We start from the raw sequence: 27,850 nt of genomic DNA, 5'->3' as shown, positions 1-27,850 counted from the left end.
TTAATTTTTCTACTCATTTTATGAATTTAAAAACCTATTGTTTCATTTTTTGCTTTACTTTCTTATTTCGGTCGTTTTGTTGATTTCTATAATTTATTCAGTTTATTCGAGATTTTATTCGTGCAAGACTAGAAACTGTTTTCATCCCACCTCTAGTTGGGTGCCTACTTCTCGTGAGTTCTGTAAACTAATCCAATAGTGAAATGTGTAAGAAATGTCTCATCTCACTGCTAGGTGGATTAAATCGGTTTTTATTTTGACTATGCACACCTAGAAAAAATCGTGTAAATTTACGTTTCCTGACCTTGACATATACGAGCATCAAAAATTACTTAGTTTTACGTTTGATTCCAATTTTACATGACATTGAATTTCGTAAAGCACGTAATTTTACTTTACATATGGCGTTGTTCTGAGTGGTAGTAAGTGTAATTTTATGTCATTGAGCATGTAAAATATATGTTTCATGTAAAATTAAACGGAACACGGTTATTTTTCGTCAATTAGTGAATTACGGCTTGTTAAATTGTGTCATGTTTGCAATTACGTCAACGATAAAATTCAGATTTTTTTGGTGTGTGTGTATTTCTTTTTTACATTTTAACTACATTCAATTAGCTAGATATTACTGGGTAGGGAACGTTATGGAAATTTAGAGCCATAATACTCAAGTGAGAGCAAGGATATGAAATTAGAAGTGGCAGGGTCACTAGAACAGGTTTAATACCTTACGGACTTAATTTTTGTCTTTTGCTGATGGGGGTAGAGCTTAGGCAGCACAACTACGAATCACTCAAGTCCACCAGCACGTCTCCTGGTTAAGACAAATTTGTCCCTCTTTACCGTGAGAACCTGCGAATGCACAGCTTGCTGCGTTAGCGGACCACCGGCGGCTGCCGTCGCCAACGTCGGAGCCCGTCGAGACGTGAACCGATCCAGAGACACCGAAAACCTAACACGCATCCCTTCACAGCCACATTCGCAGGATTTTTAACCAACACGAAACTACTTATTGGTGTCGCTAACTTAGTGTTTGTTTCTCCGCTGCGTTTGAAGTCGTACTGATTTAGTGTTACTGTCATTAGCTCCCAGCTGTCCTTGAGCTTGTAGGCCCTTCAGAATATGCGGAGCCCTTTGGCTCCACTGCGTGCATTGAGCCAGCACGCTATCCAACCCTCGGTGCGTAATCGGTCGACCCCAGGACCGTCGCCAAAGCCGGATCCCGCCGAAAAGTGAAGCGAGCCGGAGATGACGCTACTTGACTTGCATCCCTTCATAGCCACCCTCGCAGGATTTTGAACCGACCTGAAACTACTTGTTGGTGTTGCTAATTTAGTGCTTGTTTCTTGCTGCGTATCCGGTTCACATGTGACCGTCGCCGCGCTGTAACTCGCTAGAACATGAACCGATCTGGAGGAGCCCTTTCACGGCCACACTCGCCGGGTTTATAACCGACTTGAACAACTCGCCTATATCGCCCATATCTTGCTAGTAGGTGTTGCCGGCTTGCTGTTCTATTCGCCACTTTCTCTAAAGTTCCGACAGTATTAGTGTCACTACTCTGCTGACGGGATCCCATGTGCCCTCGTCTCGACACATCTCTGCCACAATATTCTCAACATAAAGCGAAGGTTTCGTGCTGCATCAAATCTAGGACAGGCGAGGACCACATGCTCCGGTTTCCTCGACGTTTACGCACTTTGGACAAAAGGACGCAGCGTGTTCGAATCTAAGGGGGTAGAGCGTCAGATAAAAGATTACTTCACCATGCCTCCTATTTACCCAGGTCGAGATAACCAGTATGAGTCCCAATCATGGTGCCATTTGGTCATCGAATCAGTTCTCATTGTTTTCCGTATTCCCCTGGATCCCTTCCGCTATAGCATTCGTTATAATCCAGTAAGATGATGCCGATAGGGATCATTCTAGCGATAACGTAGACTGCCTCTGATGGAATAGTTCTGTACGCGGTCGCATCCCGCATGACCATGAGCCTGAACGTACTTCCTCAGTATCAACGACGATACGCTAGCCAGAAGACACCTCTTGCTACTGCTTGGACCGGTGTTGTTCCGTATGATTCGTTTATCGCTTTGGCCGCTTTCTCGCAGGTATTGTCGACATGGGTGTTCAAGTTTGGTCGGTAATCTATTATTACGCCCAGCTGTTTCAGCGCCGGCTTCGAGTGTTTCCCGACAGCTATTTTTGCTCGCTGCAGCACTTTGTGGTTGATGACCAATAGCACCTCCTATCTGCAACTTCACTCCTTTCGTCCAGTTTCAAATCCTGTCGCTTGCCTCCATCGCCAACATTTCCACCTCTTCCGGCGTCTCTCTCAGTACTGTTATTACGATGTCGTCCGTGAGCCCGACGATCTCTATGTATCTAGCCAGCGTAAGCGTCAGCACGCAGTTATACATCCGGTTCCTAAGCGTTGGTCCCAGAATAGAGCTTTGCGAGACACCTGCCGTAATTCTAATCCATTTTTGTCCCCCGTTTGTCTCATAGATCAGGACCCTGTGCTGAAGGTAACTCCGCAATGGCTTCCCAGCTTGCGCTATTGAACGAGTTTTTGACGTCTATCATTATCGCGGCACAGTATCGATTTCTTATTATTTTCTGTTTGCGCGTCAAATCGGCCTGTTATGGACAATCCTATCCAAAAGTTTCGCAAGCAGGTTTATTGGTCTATACGACGATGGATTCTCGGTGGGCTTACCAGGTTTAACCAGTACCATTAACTTCTGTATCTTCCATTTGTCAGGGAAGCGGCCCTCGTCTAGAAGCTTTTGAAACACTTTGCTGAATATATCCGGGAGTGTCTGGATTGCCACTCTCAATGAGATGCTTGGGGATTCTAGGTCTAGTTGCCGTCTAGGAAAGATCCAAAGTAGCAATCTTGGTTTTATAGCATACTACGAGTGTATTCTATGTTTTAAAAACAGCTTGAAGAGAGTCATAAAATCTCAATTGTTCCTAGGGATCAGTAGTTACAGTGCGATCTGTTGGTCAGTACTACAATTTCGGACGGGAATGTCTGGATCCTCCATATCATGCATTCAGCTCGTTAAAGCTCGTCCTGGATATTTAAGGTATTGGTTCTTACTGTTTTGAAGGGGCTGTTGAGGTAATGGGAAACATTTGCTCGATGTAAACTAGTTTAGGAGCTAATCTGAGAGTAATTTTGATGGGTAATTCGTAAGTTCCAGAAACCAGTTGCTCATCGGACTACCTGACTCTTGTGACTTTGTGCTCAAAACCACGAATTACTATAATCTTCGGGAGACTACCAGAATATCGTTTTAGTGAGGTAATTCGTTCTGTACCTAACAATAACCCTTATGTACACCATCTGCAGGATTTATTTGAATATATGATGCTTAATCAAGTTAATTTCAGATGGTTGGAAACTTGCGTGAACACTTAAAAACTCTCTCGAAAACATCCTTCCGAGTCCCAGTAATGAGTGGCTGCCGCTTTCATTTTAACTTCAGCCGCAAATTTTAAACTGACGAATTGTGTAATCAGCTCTGGCTAGGTGTTTTGAGGCGACGGAGGGAGCATTTATTAAGAATTCTGTGCATCAAGACCGCTATACTGAGGAGACAGTTATTAGGAGTTGTGACCTTTCTGATGATTCCGTTAAAGTTTATTTTTGCATTATGTGAGATTCACTGTTGAGTCAATCCACATGAACTGTCGAGCAATCGGGAACGTATGACGGTTTCAGACTGTGTTCAGCAACATTGCTGAAGACATCTAAGGACGATAACGTCATCTGAAACCAGTAAATATCTTCGATCGTATATTTTGGGTTTGGGACCACTGTGCGTTGCTGACATGAAGTAGCCGCACTGATTTTTTTCTGTTCATTATATTCTATTAGTTTAGTTCAGATAACCTGCATTAAAAGATTCCTGTAGACGAGAAGGAATCTCATGATAACTTTGAAAACTTCGCACTTAGTGGAAATTTGTTCATTATCCAAGATCTGCTGTGGAATCTTCGCAAGAAAAACGAGCAATTGGTCGGTGTTAAGTCAGACCGAATTAAGTCGCAAAACATCAAAAAAGAGATATTGATAGCGCTAGATAAAGAATTTCTTCGGCTGTATTCGACTTTTGCCAGATTTGAAATATCTAACAATAAACAATAATTGTGGCCAAAATTTATTTCCAATTATAACGTAAAGGATACTACGATTCCAACTTTAAACTCATTTTTCTCGATGTCAATACTTTGTCACTTGCTCCGGTCTGACTTAACACCGACCAATTCAAAACAGTACAGGTTAGACGGGAAGTAACTCAATGTAAAACCAATCCTGAAATGAACCTGCGTGACTTAGCTGACCATTTATTTTGTCTCTTGAATCGTCTTGAAGTAGTTTAGAGACGGCGCCGGTGGTTAAGCGATAAGCGTGACCGCCACCCATCCCAGTTGGTTTGGGTTCAATCCCAGCCGAAGTCCTTGAATTTTTTCTGAGGTGAAAAAATCTGTGGTCAAATCTTCCTTCTGGAGGAAAAGCGGTTGGTCCCCGGTCCATGAGTTGATAAGTCAATATTTTGTCCAGATGGTGGAGTCACCTCCCTGGTGTCGGTCTTTGGATTCGTAGCGGAAATAGATTGTTGATTGAAAATAACTAGAACACGAAGAAGAATCGAACCACTACTACTTGAAGTGCGCAATAGTATATACGGTCTCTATCAAAAGCGAAAAAGATCCTTCCGCGATCTACGTTCGGGCCTGACCGGCGCCGGTACTGACTAATAAACACTTAAGGATTACCAGGAGTTGCACACTGAAAGATGTTTCGGTACTCCCAAGCATAAATATCTACTGATTCTCTGTGTAACTTCAGCTAGTCCAGATCGATAACGGAGCAGTAACCAGTGGTGGTCGCACAAGCTGAATCGTCCTGAAGTAGTTTTGATAATCGTCCACGTGGTGCTTGTTTAGGATAGCAAAAAGGGGTACGTGGAAATTCTCGGCTGATTATTAAGGTTTTTCAAGACTTGGGCCGTAACGGGATAGCTGGAACAATTCCACACGGCTTGTTTTTGCTCTAAAATGTTTACTTTACTTTGACTTAAAGTATTTTCTAGCATTTCGTATCAGTTTCTGCGACAATTCAATTATCCAATCTGTATGCAGCCCTTTGATTAGAAAAAAGCGGATCTACTAACTCATGATAAAAGATATTGACTATAATTATCAGATAGTGAATCCAGGTTCATTGCACTGAACTTTAAAACTAAATAAAGTCGAAGCTTTTGCCCCTCGCATTGTTTTTGTTTATGTTTCGTTAGTGCATAGTATCTCTTTGTTTCTCTACAAGCGGATATCTGATCATAAAAAACAACATAATCTATGATCAGCTTTCAAAGTTGAAAATAAAACCCCACCAATCGTGGCGTCATTTTTATGCAAATCCAATGTGGGCCGAAGTGAGCAAAGAACGAATGCGACCACGACCACTTATTATAATGACAAACAATTATTCTCGCTAAACGTTTGCTACCGTGGTGATGGTGGCCCCCGGATGTAGGTATGACTAGTCTCCATTATATCTAGGGGTCTGACCGTTTCACGCCTGCAAACTTCTATTCGATACAGTTCGAGTCTCGTGATTCGGATTTCAATCAAATCTACGATCTTTTTTAGGCCTGAGCTACACTGCACGCTGTCTGACTGCGTAAGCAGAACAATCATAATAACGCCGGTAATTACTGCCGAAATAGGGGACTCGCTGGAATCGTGAGATCTGTTTTTGGAACAGTAATTAAATTCCCTGTCGTTTATTAATCGTGATAGCTTCTTTGGCAGCTGTGAAATATATAACTTTACCGGTTAATTTTCGCATTTGCTAAGTCGTTTATGCAAGGACCAGAAAGATAGAGCAGAAATAACTTTAGCAGGTGAAAAAGAAAACGTTGTTCTTATGTTAACTTTTAACAACTGTATTCGGCACATACTGGTTCGTCCGGATTTTCTCTCAAAGGGTTATTGGCAGTTGCGCTTTATTTATTTTTATTACTTTATTTACCCCCCCCCCCCCCCCTACATGGAGTACGATGCTGTGCTGAACGTATCACTTTTCGCGATTTCGATTGACTTGCATGGCTAGAACTTATACTAGCTAAATCACTAAAGCGTTTCTTCCAAGAATCATTTTCTAACGCATCACATATGTGTTGCGTGGAGATGTAATTATGCTTAACCCCATTCAGTCTCATTCCACTCGATCAACAAAGTCTTGTTCTTTTCTAGCTGTGCTATTCCTGTTCACGCCGGGAAGTGAAATCATACATGGAGCGACAGGTGGATGTTGAAACAGAAAAAAAATCTCCCTATCATCTTTATTCACTTGGCCAACTCTTACTTTTCGTCATACTTGTTGTTTTTTCCGTCCAGACACTGAACTGTCGTCTCATGTTAAACAGATGGTAGCATCTTCGAAGGCCATGTTGACATCGCTACCAATCGGCTACGAGGGGGAAACTATTTTCGTGTCAACACAAAAACGATTATAAAACACTACGTTTAAAGCTGGCTGGCTGACAGGCAATATATCAATAATGAAATTTGATTCCTACCCATTTTGCTCCGAACTTGTAGATAGTATCGATTCGCACTAGAACTTCTTAGTTTCATCAAATCTTTAACTAGCATGTGTTTAGTAAGTACCGCACGCTCACCACTGCTGTTTCAAAGACAATAATACCGATATAATTACTGGCTCGAAACCGTGTCTCTATAATTCTCATCGTAGGCGAACGTCCCAAACCGGTAGCGCAGTTCAATCAGTTCCAACTACACAATCAACAACTTGTCCCATAACACGCGAACAACAGCAGCAGGTTGATTTATTTTTCATTAGGCCATACAACCTTGGATTAGATAATTCCTCGCACACCGACCATCGAAATTTAATTTTCCACCTCTCCGTTCACTAATCCAGAATTTGGTTCCCATCGATTGAACAATTGACTAACAAAAAAACCCCACTAAGTGCTATCCCGAAATTACGACTCGACCCGACGAAGTTCTAACTGCGACTGCCTCGCCGGTACCCGCCTGCTATCTCACTCCCATGCGCTGGCTGCGGTTAGTTAGAATGCTTCAGGTTTCAAGCAATGTGCTGCTGCTGCTGTACACTATTTATACACAGTAGGCCGCAAATATTGATGAATGGGTCTGGGCTGGCTTTTCCCTATGCGCTCGACGAGCACTGTCTGCACTGTATTATGTAGATGTACAAATTCGCGAGGGGTTAGTTCCCAACGGAAGGGACGGGGGAAGGTGTGTTCCTACCGCTTCATCGCTCGTGGGTGCATATTCAGTCGGTTTATACATAGTCGGTGTAGTCTATTTAACGTAAATATCTTTACGATGACAACTATATCGACAGGTCGACAGGTGGCAACTGATTGTGCTCAAATTAAATTGTTGCTCGTGGAAGGTAGGTCTAGTTCTATTCTGAGAGAAGTCCTACATTTCTTTTATTGACCAAAGCGATTGGAACTGGGAACTGAGCAACGATTCTTAGATGTAGGGTAATGTCTCCGGTTATGAAACAGGTTTTGTTTTCATTGTCCGTAACATTTTGTATTATTATTGTTGGAGCTGCGTTATACGTTATATATCTGAAAAGTGTTCAAAAATAATATACCAATGGAAGTTTCCGATACAGTGTTCAAGATCTAGATTTTATTAAGACTAGACATTGACAGCAGTTCCACAGCACTAAGTAAACAAACATTCCAACACCACGGGTGTTTAATAGCTGGGACTGTTCCATAACCGGAAACATTCCTCTGCTTCTCAATAATAACTTTCAACAGCGATTTCGATACATGCTGTTGGCTGTCTTGAAAACATCTGTCAATCGCATTCAAATATGTAATATATAATTTTAGTAGTCAATGCACAGTGGTCCGAATCAACAATTTAGGAAGACAAAAATGTTTGTAGCTAAACCTTATATTTTGTCTTCAGGACAAATAATCAGTATCAAATAGGCTATCTCCAGATGTAGATGGTATTAGGGAGGCTCTTATTGTTAGGGTGTTTCAAAAATTATTTTCTGAATGTGAGGAGATAGCATATTATAGTCTTTAGCAATATTGTAGAGAAATTTATGCCAAGCAACTTTGCCGAAGACGTCATAGTTGTATCTTAAAAGGTTTTCATTTTATAGCTATTTTAACTGAGAAACTTAGGGTGTTCCAAACAAAAACTGTTTTGTTGCTGTAACGTTTTTAGTTTTTATTTCTCGTAAACGGTGTCTTCAGACAACTTTTAAAGCTCATTGAGACATTTTTTTTCATAATAGAAGAATTCAGATATCACTTCCAGAACTGAAGTTATGAGCAATATTATATAAAAGTCTTTGTTAGGAACACTCTAAGTTGCTTAATTAAAATAGCTATAAAATGAAAACCTTTTGAGATACAACTATGACGTCTTCCGCAAAGTTGCTTGGCATAAGTTTCTCTACAATACTGCTGACGACTGTAAAATTCTATCTCCTCACATTCAGAAAATAATTTTTGAAAAACCCTAACAATAAGAGTCACCCTTATACCATCTACATCCGGAGATGGCCTATTTCATACTGATTATTTGTCTTGTATACATCGTAGCTCTAAAATATAAGGTTTAGCTGCAAACATTTTTGTCTTCCTAAATTGTGGATTCGGACCACTGTGCAATGGCGCCAAGCGTTGGTTTTTCTGAAATAATGAGAGCACGTCGAGCGTAAACGTCACTTGTTTGTACATTCATAAAATAATTTTTTTGGATATGAGTGCTATCTGAGACACATTAGTATTTCGTTCCAGACGAAACCAACTAAGATTTCACCTGATAGACCATCTTGGCACTCAGTGAGTAAAATCTCATGCTCTCGAAATCACGAAAATTGAAAAAAATCGCTTGCATGGAAAATGTCAGCTTTGACTTTAGCGATGCAAACCGTTTAAACTGTATATTATTCAAAACTAATCAGTTGCAGACATGTTTTCAAGCATAGGGTGGTATAAAATACAAATATATTTAAATATAAAATATTTAGACATAATTTGTATTTGGCGGTACTAAAACATATGTATTCCTTTTAATTAAGATTTGTTATATTACGATTCAACAGTTGCGTTATTAAACAATATGCAATACAAATATGATCCCCTTCATAATTACTTGAATAAAAATTTTCTTTGGAAAACCCGTATTTTTTCCTAATGAACGTATGAATTTAGGAGCCCAGTTTTGTCACTAAAACTGTCATAATAGACGAACAAAATGCAACTTAAAATTTATCCGGGATAAATGAAGCGAACGTATAAAAGTGAGGGACGCTGCAGACATGCAGATTTTTTTGTTTTGGAACGCTCAATCGACCCACCCTTGAGTCGCTACCCAGTCCCACAGGAAACCCCTGCTTCAAATTTGGATCAAATCGGACAAGTATAGCTACCGGATCAACATGCCAACAGTTAGTGAAGGATTTTTCAAATATTTATTTAAAGAAAACCGACTAGATGGCATTTTCACCGCTAGAGGGCACTGTATGCCTCAAATTGTCACTACAAGTGAACGAAGATAAGAAAGACAAACATACACAGCAACAAAACGTATAGGTTGTGTCAAAACTGTCGGGCATTGAAATAACAAACCGTTTCCAAACGTACCGTGACTCTCAGACAGTTCGGGTGTTTTTCAATCTCGGTACGGTGTGTAATTATGCACCCAAAACAATTTCCCAATGCAAAAAAGGCATTACATGCTTTCGTGCATATTCCGAATTAGAATCATGCTTTCTTCGCATTGTAGACTAAGCATAGCTACGGCATTATACCAACACCGCTTAATTCATGTTGAAATAAATTGATTGAGAATACACGCCAACATATTATCTGCCCGCATGCAAAAGTATTAGTTGGTTTTGCTTGCTGAGTCTGCCAAAAAGATGGTGTATTCTATACATGAATACCTCTGTGGTGTTTGTAAGAACTTCTGTTTTCATACACAGTTACGCTTTTTTGTCTGCGAACAGCTCAATTACAACCACACTAAACGCGTGAACAGTTTACGTTCACAAGAGTATGTGATATACGCGTTGTTATTTTCCCATAGCGAATGGTTTTTGCAGTAAAATCATCGCTCTCTCATTCTGTGCTTCAGAGAAGAGTGGAAGAAAATGATTTGTGCTCAGATTGATTTGCGATGATCGTTGTCCAGGGCGATGATGTGCGCTGGATTCGGATGTTCGGGAAATAATACAAACTGAAATGAGTAACTGCCACTGCTGCTCAAAAGTGCAAAACCATGTCATCACTGCCCTTATAGTTTATGATATTTTAAACTTAGATACTTTTACTGCGAAATACTGATATGATATCACCTGAAAGTACTGTTGATATGAGGAATGCCAGAAATGATTGGCGGACGGCTTCTATCCGACAAATGTTGAATTAACTTGTTAACCCAATGTTAACCCAATATCGCTGGTAAATTTAGGGTTTAGAGAACGCCGAAAACTCAACATATTATCAAAACATAATCATCACCCACACCCCACCAATTTGATTATGCTATAAAATGTTTTCTCCAATATGCAGCATGTGATCAGCAGAAAGGCGAAATGGAAACTGGTCCTTGAGCGTGTATTAGTATTTTCAGAGCGCACATGTATCCGAGTGGAGATGTCCTTTACAAGTGTATTAGTGCGGAGTCATTTTAATACTAATACTCCGATATCTTTAAATTCACTAATACATTCCCAACTGTGGGTTTGTGTAAGTTTCTGTGGTGCAATCGCCTTAATGCATTTTTGTCCCGGACCAATATCGCTTTATATGCATTATACCAGTTACAATACAAAATTCTCATTAGAATCATGCTTATTCGCATGTAATTCATACGGTTCGCGTTTTGGGTGTGTGCTCTGTCTCGGTTTCGCTTTGTGTTTCATTTTGCAAGGCCATATTCCTCAGCTTTTTGTTCGCGCAGTAGGAATTAAACAATTGCTTGCTACATAAGCTAGAAATGATTATAAAGATAAGTGATCTGTACCTTTTTTGACACATTTACTGCTTTTGCCGTCAGCGCGGACGCTGATACCGTGTGTGTCGATGGCTCCCTCTCCGGATGGCCAAATGGAGGTCGAATCCTGAGGCTCTCCCAGACCCAAACATTATCCAGAGCCCTCAACCGGTCTCTTTGTGGTCTTCTTTCGGCCCCAAAACAAAATCGATGAATCTCTTACAGATTTCGAAATACCTGACAGAACGGTTCTCGGCTGTGTAAGAGTTGTGTTGACCAATTCAAATCAGGTAAACGATATTGCTGCTGCGAGCGGTTTAGGCGGGACTATGATGTGTATATTCCAGCAGTAAGGGTACAGCCTGAAGACGTCGTGAAGGATGAGAGTTTGATATGCGAGGATCTGCTGCAGTACGCGGTCGGATGTTGTAACGGGAGGTGAATCGGACCAACGAATGCATTATAATTTGAATGACGTTAAAAGTTCATCCTGTGCCTGGCTGGGAGACCTCAGGGCGAGTTCTTATCGACGACAACCGAATTCGACCGAAACATAAGCGAACACCAAACCGAACGAATGACCAAAACAAATTGTTTCAACCTACAGGGTGGATTGGTTACCGCTGTCAGTTTCCCTCACCAGAGCCTATTCTACCGATACCAAACCGCGAATGAAAGAAATCGACCCAACATCCATTCCGAGGATCAGCAGAGTAACTCAAACGTTTTACTTTGATTCGGTCATACATATCGCGATTTATTCTGACGGGTAATAAAGAAAAAGTTTTGATTTAATACTGCTAACTAAATGCCTAATTTTGTATAATCTATCTTTAAACTATGATTAGTATATACATTAACTTGTTTTTGCCACTTTACTTGCCCTTTTATTTCATTCTGTGCACCCCTCGGCGTACTCTGCTTCCATCGGCGGTCGAGTGCAATTGCACACAGTGAGCAAATTTTCTGGCATAGGCCGCTATGCTAGATTTCTGTAAGTCTTGGTTTGGCAGCCCTGTCAGATTTCTACGCGTATCCTGTCGGGTTAGTTGAGCTAGGGCGAACTCGGTTTCGCTCGCGTTTTCTGGCAAATTTTGACAGGAACCGAGCAAAACCCTGGCATAACTCGGACATAAACTGTGCAAAGATCCTGGCAATTCCTACCTGGTAGAATTTAGCTCGAATCGAGCAAAATATCTGACAAAGATGTGGCAGGAAGCGTGCAGAGATCTTAGCCGTACATTTCTGGCTGGATTCTGGATAAAAGTGAGCAGCATCGGTTGGTTTAACCGCTTCTGTCAGAAACGGTTGTTGCATTGGAGCGAATTCGTTGCCAGGATTCTCGCACAAATCGCGCAAAATGTTCGCAGAAACTCTGCCAGCATCAATTTCGCTTTGCTCAACTATTGCTAACTTTCTGCTTGCCACGCTGACCGGGCAGCTGCAGCCTGCAGGCGTGTTCCCTTTGCTGCGTTTCACTTTCCTGTCTTAACTGCTTTCTGTGAGCACGCTCAATTCGCTTTTCGATACACACACCCGCGTGAGGTTCGTTGACTGGTGGTGAATTCGCACCTATCGACGAGCAACATTTATTTACTGTGTGACGTCACTAGACGAAGTAAGCGACGATGGGGAACAGGGAGCTGCCCACGCTACGGTTTCGTCGTTTGTGCCCTAGTGTGGTATCTTTGTTTGAAGGAAATGCGTCAAACGATTTCCAAAATTAGGATTCGGGTAACTACTTTATGAACGCCCGCATAAATAAAAACTTTATCTGGAATCCTCTATATTATACAAAAATCATAAGTGCTATGGTAACCACACACGTTAGGGTCTATTTATGATATTACGATAAATGCGTTTTCCTGTAAAATTATATGAAATTATAGAATGAAGATACGAGTTATTGTTACAATATAGGGAATGGTTATAATATAATATTGTATGTTAGAAAAGAATTGCGGTGCTTCCGCAGGATTATTAAAAAAAAATATCGAAACGATTTGAATTTAAGTCACAATGATGGTAGTCGTTTTCATATGGTTCTGTAAGGTTTGCTTTAAAGAAAAACGTGTATCGTTACAACTTCCATACAAGATTACCATAATGTTCACCTCAAGTCGAATCGTTTGGTTACAGTTTTCAGTAATCCTTTATATTGAATTGAATGTTGTTGTTAAAATAAAATAACGAATCTTTGTTTATTGCAAACAAAAAATAATAATTTATCTACGGATAAAGTGCTTTAATACTTTATTATTATTTCTTACCAAGTGGAAATCAGATTATTTAGGTTAGATAAAAAAAAATCCAAATTTAATTTTTGGCGAACAGGTTTCGTTTTTGGGCAAAATCTAAACCTTCATACCTTTCTGTAAAAGGTGAAATGAATCCACAAAGCTATCAATAATGTTTTACTCAGCGAAGGTCGATTAGATTAATTCACATTTCATCTATAGCAACAATTTGTTTATAAGCACATTCAGCAAAATGGTAAAACTAATCATAATCAAATTTCGTATATGGCAAAATATATCACATCGTAACACTGCCGTTTAAGAAGTTCTGTTAGTAGGAAGGAGCTTCACGAATTTAGGATGGACTTCTAAAGAAGGGCTAACACCATGTATTGCAGTCCTAGCAACTCAAGAATTTCAAATCCTCCTCTAATACCCGAGCTTATACCTTTTTCTTAAGTGGATCAATGTAAATGTATTACATTTTGCGTATACATCACGAGTCTTTTTAACAACGTGAGTACACAGCTGCCGGAAGTTGCTACACCTGTCAAGACGAGGAGAGATGGTCAATTCTAATAACGGATGCATCATCCAGATTCTCGATTTGCCTAACCAACCAGATTCAACGGTTTCTATATTATATATGAATGTATTGTATCAAACACACGGCTCACCACCACCGAAAGGCTCGCAAGCCTCATCTTAAACCAATTGAAGGAAAATTAAAGGAAAATTTGAATTGAAGTTCCAACCATATACGGTATGCTCCGTAATTACTCAGCTGTTACAATCATGGTCATTCATGATCATCAACAGTTTATTAGTATATGACATGTCGATTTACCCTCTTCCTAAAGTCGATTGTGGCTAGATTATTATGAAGACCAAAATTAGTTCCACAAGATTACAGAAATAGCACAATTGGTAAAAGCTGCAGTACCACCACCATAAGATGTCAACAACCGAACATGGAGGACGGCATGCAATCAAATCACAGATTACCATAAATCGATGGAATAAAAAACGTTATTCGAACTGATGAGGGGGGAGGTGGAAGGTGGAAGAGGCTCTTAGGTGAATCAGAAAAAAAAACATTTATAAAGTTCTTTTTACATCTGCCGCATTTGATAGTGTCGATAAAGTAGTTTATTATACACACTCATCACATTTTGCCCATGGCATAGTGTCACTCAAAAACTATAACTGTACTATTCGAGAAATGGTTATCTGGTCACAATACACCAAATGATCGAAACGATTTGTGGTATGGTACCATGTTTGTTTTGCGTCACGATTTGTCATATTGTAAAAAAACATTAAATGAATTGTGTTTATGTAAGATTATACTAATCGCACAGCATGGTGAAGAAATGTTTATGGTAGAATGTTTAATATACCTTGTTATATCCAATAACAATGTAGTACCGCAAAAATGGATTATAAGATCACCATTCCCCTTTTAATATGCCCTAAAATTTGTTCAAGGAAATCGGCATTTTTGAATGGTAACGTTACTTAACGACCTATTCGGCAAATGGTACAAGTGGCGCTGACCATAAGTGGAATAGTCAATATGATTGCCAGTAGCGTTGGGTTATCGTTTCGTTAATGATAAGAGGAAACTTCAGGGAATGGTTTTTTAAGGTCCAAATACCATTGCGGTTATTTTACAGGAATAATCACCAAATATGCGGGCGGTCTAAGTTAACTTTTACCAGGCTAATGCTCAAATTGGTTATGGCCAGCCCCGAGAAAACTGTTAGTTGCTTGAAGCTGCCACCAAATGCTACGTTTCAAATGTTCAAGATCTGTTCATATACAAAGTACAACACTGAATAAAAGTTGGATTCAAAACAAGTAATTATTAACAATGTATGAAAAATCACGCTTTCTCTTGCATCGCCTCTTCTCCACAATATCCGAACGCTTTTATCACCTGAGTACCAATTAATCACATCAAAATGACATTTGTTTACATTCGATAAGTTTCCTGTCGAGTTAACAACATTGGCTCGTAGCGATGTGAACGTTGCTTAAAGCGCGTTCGCTGTCATTTTTGGCAACTAGCCGAGCCAGGAAGCCAGCTTATGTTGGCTTCACTCATTTTTCAAAGAAACGTCAAAACATTCACCCTCTTGGTTATGGCTATTATTGCGGTGCTTGCTTGCTGGTTGTGTTTTGGTGGTCTTGTTGATTTCTGCTTGGTTACAAAATGGCCGATTGGCGGCGAATAGTGGCCTTGGTTGGTTTCGACAGTTTTGTCCGTAGATCTTCCTCTTTTTCACCATTCACAATTTTTATCGTTTTCTCCTAGCTTTACTCCTTACTATGACATTTCTCTTATTTCACGGTAACTTCCTCTACTTCCTTTACTTTTCTTTTTCAACGATCTTCTGGCTAACTTTTCCTGAACCTTCCTTGTTTGTGGTCAAGATTGTAAGAGTCTTCTTCTCTTATTGGGCTTCCAAATCCTTATTGGTTATCCGATTTAACCCGATAATATTCGTTCGACTTCGGAACATCATCGAAAGTTGCAGAGTAGTCTCTACCTAGTCTTCCAGCCGTAGGCTAAAATCAAAGACCCGGAACGCGAAGCCGCAATTATGAAAGCTGTTATTCTAAGTCTAATTCTTATCGGTCTGTAACTAATTCTGTAACCTCGTTACAATGTATTACAGGCCGCTTACTCCAGCCGGTAAAAATACTTGATTGCAAGCATTTGCATTCAGTATTATCGCGCGGGATGGTAAGAAAACATACCCCAATCAAATTTCTATCGAGTGACCGCCTTACCGAACTACATCGTCTTGCACAAGGTTCGTTTGCCTGTTCGTCTGTTCGTACCGCGGGTCATGGATTGCACTAAGTGTAAACAATTGGGTCACACAGCCACCCATTGTAGCAATAAGGCCCGTTGTAGAAAATGCGACGAAAATCATGTGGATGATTCGTGCAGTAAAAATGCTGAGAAGTGTCCTTACTGTTCAGAGATCTCGGCATGTCCCGCGTACAAACTACGCGGGGATGAACTAACACGTTCCCTTGCGAAACGATCCAAGCGTTCTTTCGCAGAAATGTTAAAGAAAGCTACGCCACCATCCTCAACGAACCGCTATGCTCTCCTGCCTCCTGACGAAGGCGAGGCTGATGACCCACAAGAGGGAACATCTACTAGGGTAGCTAAAAGCTACAGGAAGAGGAGGAACATTTCCTCTCCCAAATTACCTTGTAAAGGCCAGAAGGTATTCCTCGATGGGGCTCCAAAAGTGACATCTTTTGGAGGTGTTGCAATTAAACCGAAGCAAGTAGCTCCTAGTGTCGGATTATTAAACTCAAAGAAGGAGTTCCCAACACTTCCCAGAACATCACAAACCCCAATCGTTGCTTTGTTTCAGTTCGAGAATAATCGCGGCAATGGAATCGTCACATTCTCGCACATAGGGGACTGGATAATAAAAACTTTCAGTAAAACTGATCCTATAAAATGTCTTATATTAGATTTTCTGTCTACAGTAAGACAATTTTTGAAGCAGTTGACTTCTCAATGACCCCTCCTTCCAGCGATTGTATCATTGTATCGAAGGTTACAAGACATCTTAGAATTCCTACCTGCACCGCGACTAGTTTTAGGATACTTTAACTCTCACGGTACAGCATGGGGTTGCCTCTATGATGATAACCGGTCTTCCTTAATTCACAATCTTTGCGATAACTTTAATTCGGAAATTTTAAATACGGGTGCAATGACACGGATTCCTGCTTCTTCAGCGCGCTCGAGCGCCTTAGACTTCATTGCGGTTAAATTGCACGTCAAAGGTAATCCATAATCGCCACGGTAGCAACCATCTGCCGATCGCAGTCTCAATCAATAACGGCTCAATCCCATTGGAATCAATCAATATTTCGTATGACCTCACACGAAAATATCGATTGAAAGAGTTATGTTGCCGCGATGTCAGACACCATCGAATCTGCTCAAGAACTTCCTCCGGAGGAAGAGTACAGTTTTTTGGCTGGCTTGATTCTCGACAGCGCGAATCAAGCTCACCCTAAGTCGGTACCTAGCTTGAACAAACAAGAACGTTCTCCCAATCCGAGGTGGAACGAAGAGTGCTCAGACGTGTACGCGGAGAAGGCCGCCGCGTATAAGGCCTTCGAGAACGACGGGTTACCCGATAGCTATCGACAATACGCGACCTTAAGAACGCGAATGAAGAGTTTGACGAAAGCAAAGACGCCGGTTCGTTGACGGACCAACGAGAGAATCATTGATGAGCACCCTTTGCGGCACGGCTCGGGGTATGCGAAACCGACACACCACTAACGAAAGCGTGGAGTATTCAAACCATTGGATATTCGATTTCGCCAAGAAGGTTTGTCCGAACTCCGTCCCGGCACAGAAGATCTACCGCGCCGCGTCCCCTCATGATAACGTGAACGAAACACCTTCTCACTCGCTCAATAACAAAGTAACAATAAAGCTTTAGGGCTAGACAGAATCAAATTCAACTTGTTGAAAAATGTACCAGACTCTGCCAAGAGGCGCTTGTTCAACCTGTTTAATAAGTTTCTTGAGGATAATATTGTCCCACACGATTGAAGGTTGTCGCCATCCAAAAATCAGCCTCCGATCACAATTCGTATCGACCGATCGCAATGCTATCCTGTATCCGGAAGTTGTTCGAGAAAATGATCCTATCCCGCCTCGACAACTGGGTCGAAGCAAAAGGCTTACTGGCTGATACACAATTTGGCTTTCGCAAAGGCAAAGGGGCGAACGATTGTCTTGCGTTGCTCTCAACCGAAATTCAAATGGCCTATGCTAGCAAAGAGCAGATGGCATCAGTGTTCCTAGATATTAAGGGGGCTTTTGATTCAGTTTCTAACAACATTCTTTCAGAGAAGCTGCACCAGCATGGTCTTTCAGCGACTTTAAACAACTTTTTTCTAAGCTTGTCGGAAAAGCACATGCATTTTTGGTACGGTGACTCATCGACATCACGATTTAGTTACATGGTCCTTCCCCAGGGCTCATGTCTAAACCCCCTGTTATACAATTTCTATGCCAACGACATTGACGAATATCTTGACAATTCCTGCACGTTAACAAATCTTTTTTGCTGTTTTATTGACTGAAATTACCAAAATAGTCTTATACAGATATGTTGCGAAACTTTCTGTGGCAAAGAACGGTTTTCTAGTCATAGATTGAAGATTAGTATGTTCCAATAAATTATCAAATTGTTTGCAAAGAAACTTCTCTCAATCGTTCCATATTATCTGCCATATTTCTCTCTCTCTCTCTCTCGTTATAAACTCAAGTAATCAATAATAAAGACATTCAGTGAAACGAGTGGATTCTAACAGGAAAAATCGTAATAACCGGGAAGCAATTCCCAACCAGACCGATCATAACCGATCCAGACAATGTGAAAAACATCAATCTGCACCACAAATACTTTCTGAGAAATAGTAATAGAACAGAGATTGTAGTTACCGACACAAGCCGCACCAAAGCATTGAATTGAAAAAAAAAAAAAAAAACTCAGAGCAATAAATTTTTCGTTACTTAGATTGTGTCAGTTTTATTTTAAAACCTAAATATAGGTCACCATTTCTGAGTTGTTGCTTCACAAAAACAACCATGACAGCACTTTTTCGCCAGATGGAAACCTTTTCCAAATAGGAAATTATCTAAAACAGAGTCCCATTTATCTAGATAGTCAAACAAATTTTCTCAAATTCCGGCACCCTATTTTCGAGGGGACACGAGGTTTCACTTCAACAGGCTGAAAGAAAACATCGATATCTAAAAAAGGCCTGTCGTTATGGATTTCACTTTATTTTCCACCACTACCAGCCTCGATGAAGCCCTAGGTACAAAGTTTAATGCCAGCCAGTGGCACCCGTATGTGTGTGTTGTCTCCATCGACGCCAGCAGTCACGCAAATGACCTCCACCCACTCGGAAAATGCCATCGTTTCCCCATAATTGTTGCTTCCTTGTTTTGTTTTAGTCTGCTCCTTTTGCTTCTCCCTCGTTCGAGCAACCGGTTGAATTTCGCAGTTTCAGGCTTTTATTTAGTGTTCTTTCAACCAAGCAGGAACCAGCAGCTAAAAGTGCCGATTTTATCCGCCGTCAAATTGATGATACGTGTCCCATCAAATATCCATTTTTTTTGGCGAAGGTCCCCCAGGCAATTCTTACCCCTTGTTGATGTCGTCATAGTTGTTTCGTTATTTTTTTCCTTTCATGATAAGTAATTACAACCGAAAAGGTGAAATGATTTATACTGTCGGAACCATACGTTAGATAAAAAAAACAAATAAAAGGTAAAGAAACCTGTCTGGAATGGAAGTACAGCCGGTCGACAGAAAATGGACGTAAGAGGACAAGCATTCGAAGCTACAATCTGGGAAATTATCAGTGTAATGTTTGCGGAAGGATAAAGAGGTGCAATTACAAGTACGAGAAACAAGGCAACTGGATGAATGGGTTCATTAGGGTGTATTGTTTAGGCAAGGTTTCTTCTTTTGTTACTTGCCTTTTTTGAAAGTTGCTTCTAATATATACGACATCCTTAAATTGAATGTCGATCACAGAATAAAACTGAAAAAAGTCTGGTAAATTTAGTACGATTGGAGTTTAGGGTTTCGGTATTCCTAATTCTCTAGTTTTATTTAAGGTGACCAACAATGATTGACCAAAGTTGGATCAAATCCTTTTAACGAAAGCACCGGTTTTATCCTACTGTATAACCTCTAGAATCGATTTGAAGGTTAAGAGGAGCAAATTTTCACCATATGGTGCACCCTAGAATTTCCTTTTACTTTAATGAATAGCAATAGGTATAGTATCCGTTGCAATATTATCTACATTCTTTCAATTTACGTGGAAAGTTTTCCGTAAGGAAACGCCACTGAGATCGAGGAATTTTGCAGCACTACCACTATAAGTTGAATGACCTCCCTGGGTAAAGCCTGTCAGCAGCGTTGCCAACATTTTTTTTTTCAAAAAACTGGAACCTTTCTTGAAAAAAACTGGAAAAAACTGGATGCTCGAAAAAAACCTACTTTACCCTTGTAATGTTTAAGTCAACGATCCAATGAACGTAATTTGAAGTAAACACGTATGTTCCATACCTTTACTGAAAATTTGAGTCGGTTTTTTTATATTGCTGTCCAAATTAAAAAAAATATTAATACATTCAAATTTGATTGTAATTGTAATAGTTAGTCGAATTTTACTGTTTGAAGGTTTCAATCTACGCATGCACAAAATCCTAAATTTAAGACCATTTGCTATGTTTATGTTTGAGTTTTTAATTGAAATCGAATCAAAATGTACATTGCCGAACCGTTTTACTCAAAAGTGGTATAAAAAGAGTTCGGTGGATTAAAATCTTATTTTGGGGCACTCGGCATCATCCCATGGCTTGCTTGAAAATTATATGAATCAAGTTACAATTCGTGAGAAAAAAGTAAATAAATGAATATTAAAAAAAAACTGGATAAAACTGGCTCAAATTTCAAAAAACTGGAAGATTTTTCCGATTGTCTGTTTGACTGGATGTTGTAAAAAAAACTGGAAGAATCCAGTTTAAACTGGAAGGTTGGCATCGCTGCCTGTCAGAATATTCTCGTTCTTAGAAGTCCGCTATACTGGTTTTGTGGTGCCGAAACGCATCAGAGCACGAGAGTACTACTAGGTGATCCGTATCCTCACCACTGTAACAGCATAATCCGAATTTGAAGTGAGAGCGACCTGAAGGTCTGACTTCTTTAAAAAGATTTTGTGGAGATCCGGGGCGGACCACACGGCGACCCGGTGCATGATATCTTGACAGTACCAAGCTATTATTAATATAGTTGACCTTCCGTTTGCCATCAAGCTGTAGCTGTAGGTCTCATCGAGGAATCTACCAATCCCAACCAGAGCTTGAAGTGTGAGCAATGCTTCAACAACCCCATACACTTCATTAGCCAATCGAAACTCATGGTTAAGACCTCAGGCAGCAATGTTCGGAGAGCAGAATTAGCTCTGAAGATGTTCGAGGAGAAACAAGCTTTGCTGAAGCGGAATTGTAAAGAAGATGATGAGTTCCGCAGGAATCAAGAAGAAGTTCAAAAAAGAGGGCGGAGGAAGACGCAAGGCTGCCGGAACAAAAACATGAACTTAAATCTCTGGATAATGAAGCTGCGAGTATTAGGAATGGAATGTGTAATAGAGAAGGTCCAGTTGTGGCTTGATGTACATCAGAATGGTGTTACGCCGCCAACTGAAAAACCAGTGCCTTTCGGGGAAGACATCCATCCACCTTTTGCTGCAACATCCGAAGTGACGACAGTAGCAGTTCTTTCTACGTCAGTACTACAATCTAATACTAAGATTCCGTTCAAAATGAAAGTCCGACAAATATTTATGTTCCGAATTCAACGTCGAAGCTACAGGCAACGCTAGGTACCACTTCAGTAAAACCCTTTCCATTAATCCCTCTGACGAATATGCTAATTCACGCGACCACCAACTCGTCAAACATACAGTTGGAAGGGTACGCCACTGTTTACACCCAATCGTAGTCCTCCATTCCGACAACGTTTGTGCGTGAGCAGTCTAACGTGCAGCTATTTCCGGGACAGATTCCGAAACCAAATACAAGTCGCGAGTTTCGTTATTCCGTGGACAATCGCTAATGGTTCCATACCAACGACGGGAACAGCTCTTTCTCATGCACTACACCCAACAGGACCTGGTCCAGTGTCGTCGACAGGTGCAACATCACTTTTGCCACAACCAGGGATATAAGGTATTGGCCACGAGAATATGGGGTTTCAGTCAGCGAAAGTCAACGGCATTTTTTGGCAGCATTTCACTGTATCAAACCAACCCACAGCTTCTGGTAGGCTCTACCAAACAACGCCACCGACAGCTCCGTCATTTATGCCCATACAACCTATGAATATACTAATGCGGAGAATCTGGCTGGACTTCAACGTAGTCTGAATGGGCATGCTCTGGATTCGGTGAAAAGACGGCTGTTGTTGCCGCAATCGGTACCACATGTTACGGAATCATAGTGTATGCCGTATGGTCGACCAGAAATCCTAATTCATTCACTACTGCAGAAACACAGGAGTGTTCCTTCACCTAAATCTGGCGTCGATCATTACCTATGGGCGGCTGTGCGAAATCTGGTCGACCATATGTGTGTGGTTAATCTGGTAGAGCATCTACACAATCCAATGCTTGGAGAAGCTTCCGCCACAAATGAGAATGCAATGGTCTTGATAGAAGCGAGTAAATTCGGATGTAAATCTGGCGACGTTCGGAGACTTTATGACAGATATGGTGAGCTGTATGGGACGTGACAATTCCCGAAGATAATCCAACGCAACAGAGTGAGGCGAACAAGGAGGTACGAGAAAAACGTACGTTCACTCTGAAACTAGAACTGGACCATCAGCGGCAGCAACACCGAGTTCACCAGCTTCCAAATTCGAATAGAAAATTGTGTACTTATTATTCGGAGAGCGAAACATAACAGCAGCTTGCCACTAGCTCACAGCGTTATATTCGTCGGAAGGTGGCAAGCAGTCCGAGTGAAAGGATTCGCAGGACATGTCTAGCTCCACATCGAAAGTGGCCGTGTCGTACGAAAAAAGAGTGCGGGGTAAATGGTTACCGGTTCCTCCAACATTCATTTCTGCCCTATCGTGCCTCACCAGAGCGAAATTCTGGCCTGGAGAAACCCAGAGAAAATGTGGCGCGTCTGAATGACTATGCAACAATAAATTACTGACTATTTCACTACCTACCCGTGACACTGGACATGAATGGGAAAAAGATGTACACGTTCGCATTCCTGTACGATGGATGTGAATCGGCCTTGGAAGCGGAATTTGTTGCGGAGTTAAATATTGCTTGTGGCCATAAAAAGTGGATTCTAACCGCACTGCGCGTTCTCATACACTGGTTAGTTCAACTGGTCTATCGATGAAAGAACCATCTCTAGCACTTGAAATACATGTGTTTTGACAGCTCGCAGTTTTCAGTTGCAGTTTGATCACTTGCACTTTGAAAGCGCGGAGTCCAGGCTGGTGGGAAGTGCGCAATATCGCTGGCCCTGAGAGTCCGCTCTTCCATTCGTAAACCCGAAATATTTTGCAAGATGAGAGGGGTTCGCAGCGAGTCTCTATTCCCAGCTCCGGTAGCGGTTCAAAGAGTTAGTTCAAGCTGAACAATATGCGTACAGTGCTGAAATTGAAACTGCAAAACGAGACGCTCCAATACAGCGAACACCAGAAAATCTATCCACACCACCGTGGACTCCCATTACGCAGTTACACCAACGCAGTTCTATGGATAATTATCGGGATAGAGCATGTACAGCTTCTAGTATCGCTGAAGGTGCACGAATGAGGTTTGAGCCAGTAGCAATAAAGACAGGACTAGGCTGGCGTATTTTCTGGGAGCGAAAGGACAGCAGAAGTGCTGTAGAACGACTGTACATGCAAATAGAAGAGATCGAGAATCAAGAGATAGACCAGTGAATGAAACAGTATTTTGTCATGAAAGAAGCAACCGTAGCTACTCCACTTAAGTCAGAAGAAGACAAATGAGACCGCGATTTCCTACATAAATCAACGTGAAGGGTAAATGGCGGTTTCGAAACCTGATTTTTGTGAAAGTACGATCAACCTGTTTTCCCAAATAGTTATCCATACACAGAATGTAGTCGATAAAAAGCTCGCCTAAGAACCAGGGCTTGGAGAACAGATAAATACGCAGATTGCAGACTATGAGTGCAAGGGATATGTACACAGAATCTCTAAGAAGGAGCTGCAGTCGACGAATCCAGATCGCGTGTAGTACTGGCTACTCGGAATCGTAAAGAACCCTAAGAAGCCAGAGAAGATTCGATTCGCAGCAGCACGCGTTCATTCAATAGTATTCTCCCGAAAGGACCAGATATGCTGACATCGCTGTTCGCTGTGCCGGTATACCGTATACGGTTCCATCAGCGGCAGTCGCAGTGTGCGGGGACATCCGGGAAATGTTCCATCAAGTCTTGATTCTCGGACGGGACAATCAGTCATCATAGCTCGTCTATCGAGAGCATCTCTAGATTAGGCTCCCCCAATATTTGTCATGGACGTGGCTACATTCAGAGCGACGTGTTCACCTTGTTCAGCCAAATACATCAAAAACAAGAACGCCCAGGACGGCGCAGCACAGTTCCCGTGAGCAGCCGCAGCAATCATCAACGGTCACTACCTTGACGGCTACGAAGATAGCGTAGATACGAAGGACGGTGGACGAAGTGGTGCAACTGGTAATAGAGGTGAAGTACGTACATTCACTTGGGGAATTTGATATCAGGAATTTCTCGTCTAACTCATTTGAGGTGCTGTATCGGCTAGGCGAGAACCATAATTTACAGGTAAAATAATTGTACTTGAACAAAGCCGTAACTTTGGAAAGTTTGGAAACCAGCAATTGATGTTTTTTCTTTGATACTTCTCTGCGGGATGATCTGATGAATTTGTTGTGTCGGCTGAACGAAGTAGAGGTTCCTCGTTGTTCTTTTGGTGAGAGCAATAGTGGACAGCACAGTGGAATAGAGCTTCACATTTTCATCGACGCGACGCGACGAGTTTTCAAGATAGCAATGCATGATATGTGCTGGTTGCGTCAAAGACAAAGATGGCGCCACTTACGCTGCTTTTCATTCCTCGGCCTAAGTGGCAAGTCACATTGATATGCTGCCGGTGGATGGAGACCATTTGCATGTGGCTCGATATTAAAAAGCGCTTCACGTGGATTGACCCAGACCATCTTTTTCATGGATCCGGTCGGATAGTCGACGATATTACCCTTTCGTAGGGTGCCGAGTTGGCAAATACTAAACGTTTCCGTCGTGAATGAGTGGCAATATGTTCCAACAAAGTTGAATGTAGCTAATTATGCAATCAAGTGGGGAAATGGCTCTGATCTCAGCCCAAATTGCCGCTGGTGTATTAGTCTCTAATTTCTTTACCTATCCGCCCGAACAACCGACCCGACGACAGATGAAGAACTCCGATACGTTTATTAGCATCATCGAGAGAACCTGGAACCGTTTGCTGCGTTCGATTGCGTACGTGCTGAGAGCTGTAAAGCCGCCGGAAAAGGAAAAAAATGCGTGGACCACTAACCGGTGGCAAGCTGTTGCTGGCGGTGCATATGCTGTGACGACAGGCACAGTTTCAAGCGATTCCGGACGAGTATTGCACTCAGGAGGTTAACGAAATGCATCCAGAGAAGATTATCATATTACTGAAAAATCACGATGTTACAACACTGCTTTTCGATAACTATCGCCGCCGTTTCAAACGCTAAAATGGTGCGAGGACACCCTCGCACCATTTTGGCGTTTAAAAACGAGATCCGGCAATGGTTTTGCATTCCGATCGTACAGGTGTCTTAGAACTGCCAACTCTACAGGGTTCGAAAGTCTATTCCACGGCAACCGATGAAGGCAAGCTCGATTGACACCAAACATCCGAGCATTCAGCGATACCGTGAAGCAGGAGTGCAGCTTAGCAAAGTGCTAGGTAGTGCTTTTCACGTGCCTCACTCCACATGCAGTACACCTTGAAATCGTCCATATCCTCTCAACGTAGTCCTGTTTTATGGTAATTCGCAGTTTCGTGGCACGTAGAAGATCTCCAGAAGCATTTTACCCAAATACTAGAACCAATTTTCTAGGAGCCAGCAACTTACTGAGGAAGTGGATTTAAAGAATTCATGAAGATTTCTCAGTAATTTTTCCTAATTGCAAAACGAGCTGGCACTTCAATCCCGCATCTGCTCCTCACATGAGTAGATCCTGGGAGCAAATGTTTCGCTCAGAATCGCGGAATATCGTCTTCATCCAAGCTCACCTACTTCTCTCTTGACGATATCGACCAAAAAGCCCTGACCCCGAACCACTTTTTGCTGTACGAATCTCATGGTATGCTGCAGCCTACAACACGGATGATGAATAAAGGAGCGACCCTTCGAGATAGCTGGAAGTTTGCGCAATATCTGGCAGACCAATTCTGGCGGCGATGGGTCCGCCAATATCTACCGAGCCTCACTCAACGGGCGAAATGGTTCGAAGCCGTCAAGCAACTAGAACCAGGAGATTTAGTTATTGTGATGAAGGAGAACGAACGAAATGGATGGTGGAGAGGTCGACTAATCGAAGTCATCAAAACCAAGGACGGTTAAGTTCTCACCATAAACGGGATGATCAATCGACCAGCAGTAAAACTTGCGTTGCTGGACGTCCGCAGAAATCAGAACGAGAGGCAGGGATCCTCAGAGTTACACGGAGGGGAATGTTGGAGACAGCCATTATGGCAGCACTGTTGAATGTAATGTAGTATCTGGATACTCTCTAAACGATAACCGATTCAGAGCTGAGTACCTACCGTTCAGTAGAAACCTCAGCTATACGAGAGAGCAAAAAAGAGAAAGAGTGTGCAAACCTGTACTAGACACATGCAGAAACGAAAAGGAGAGTTAGATCAAAGGGCGTGTGATTATGAAGGCGGCATTTAAGAGTTGTTAGTTTCACGGAGTGCTATTCCCGGCCGTGGGTCGTAATTTAGTGTAACCTAACAGTCTTCCCAGCTAAAAACTAAACGCAGCGCGAAGAGCAGATGAGCAAATAAACGAAACCTTCGTCACGAGATCTCACATACTTCTTGTCGTCGCGAACGATGTTAACATCGTTGGCGTTGATCGCAGAGCTGTGGAAGAAGCATTTGAGTCACTTAAAAAGATGTTACATTAAGCAGAAAGACTACAAATGCTATCAAGTTAAATTACATGGTAACTAGAAGAGAGTAGGTTAGTCCGAACGATGTTGGTTCCGTGGTAGAAATGGCGTGGTAGCGTTGAAGGAAGCAGACTATCAAGTGCTCGGTGTATTCGAGAAAAGATTTGTGCGTTCAACAATCGGTGGTACACCAGAAAATGGAAAATGGCATGGACTCATGAACCACGAGCTATTCCAGATATACAAACATGCCTTCATTGGAAGAAAACGCTGTAGAATATAGTGGACTGGGCATGTAGTGCGAATGCCAAAAGGGAGACAACCTAAAGTAACAGCTCATGAAATAAAGAATGAAGAATTGTGGAATTTATCAATAACAAATATTCGTACCTGTTCATTTTACAATTTTCTTCTTTCGATTAAACTATTGCGATTTTTTTTTGTTAACTTGTATCAGTTTTTGTATCAAATCGAATTGAAATCTATTTGAATCAAATCTGTTCGCTGAAGAAAGCATCCAGCTTTCTCACTGCAATAGCACGAAAACGATAAAAAGAATCACACATAATATTACTCATTTTTCGTCTTTCGTTAATCGTTTCATGCACAACTTTTTCCAGCGCTCGTACGGTTCTTAAATTTGTTTTCTTGAAAATGGTCGGGTCAAGAAACACGAAAAACCTTTTTGCACAAAGACAGATGCTTTCTGCGCAGTTTTAGAAGCTGCTCATTTTTTGCCTTCCAATGTCCAATGCAA

General features: G+C 41.5%; 1 protein-coding gene across 6 annotated transcripts in view; it reads right to left on the bottom strand.

The window, feature by feature from the left end:
* The window catches only part of LOC131678026 (proton channel OtopLc), a 164,037-nt gene that overhangs the window by 95,686 nt on the left and 40,501 nt on the right, over positions 1–27,850 (bottom strand). For 2 of the 6 annotated variants that reach the window (XM_058958168.1, XM_058958184.1), the window contains exon 1: positions 6,597–7,081. The exons of 2 other annotated variants lie outside the window; for them this stretch is intronic. The gene's annotated coding sequence lies outside the window, so the exon portion shown is untranslated. Of the gene's footprint in view, positions 1–6,382; positions 6,401–6,596; positions 7,082–27,850 lie in introns of those variants that run through there. 2 more of the 6 variants (XM_058958192.1, XM_058958180.1) reach the window with 2 other exon arrangements.

Source organism: Topomyia yanbarensis, chromosome 1, assembly GCF_030247195.1.
Source record: "Topomyia yanbarensis strain Yona2022 chromosome 1, ASM3024719v1, whole genome shotgun sequence".
NCBI classification, from domain to species: Eukaryota; Metazoa; Arthropoda; class Insecta; order Diptera; family Culicidae; genus Topomyia; species Topomyia yanbarensis.
The sequence above is the reverse complement of the archived record's forward strand: the minus strand, read 5'-3'. Positions and strand labels throughout refer to the sequence as shown.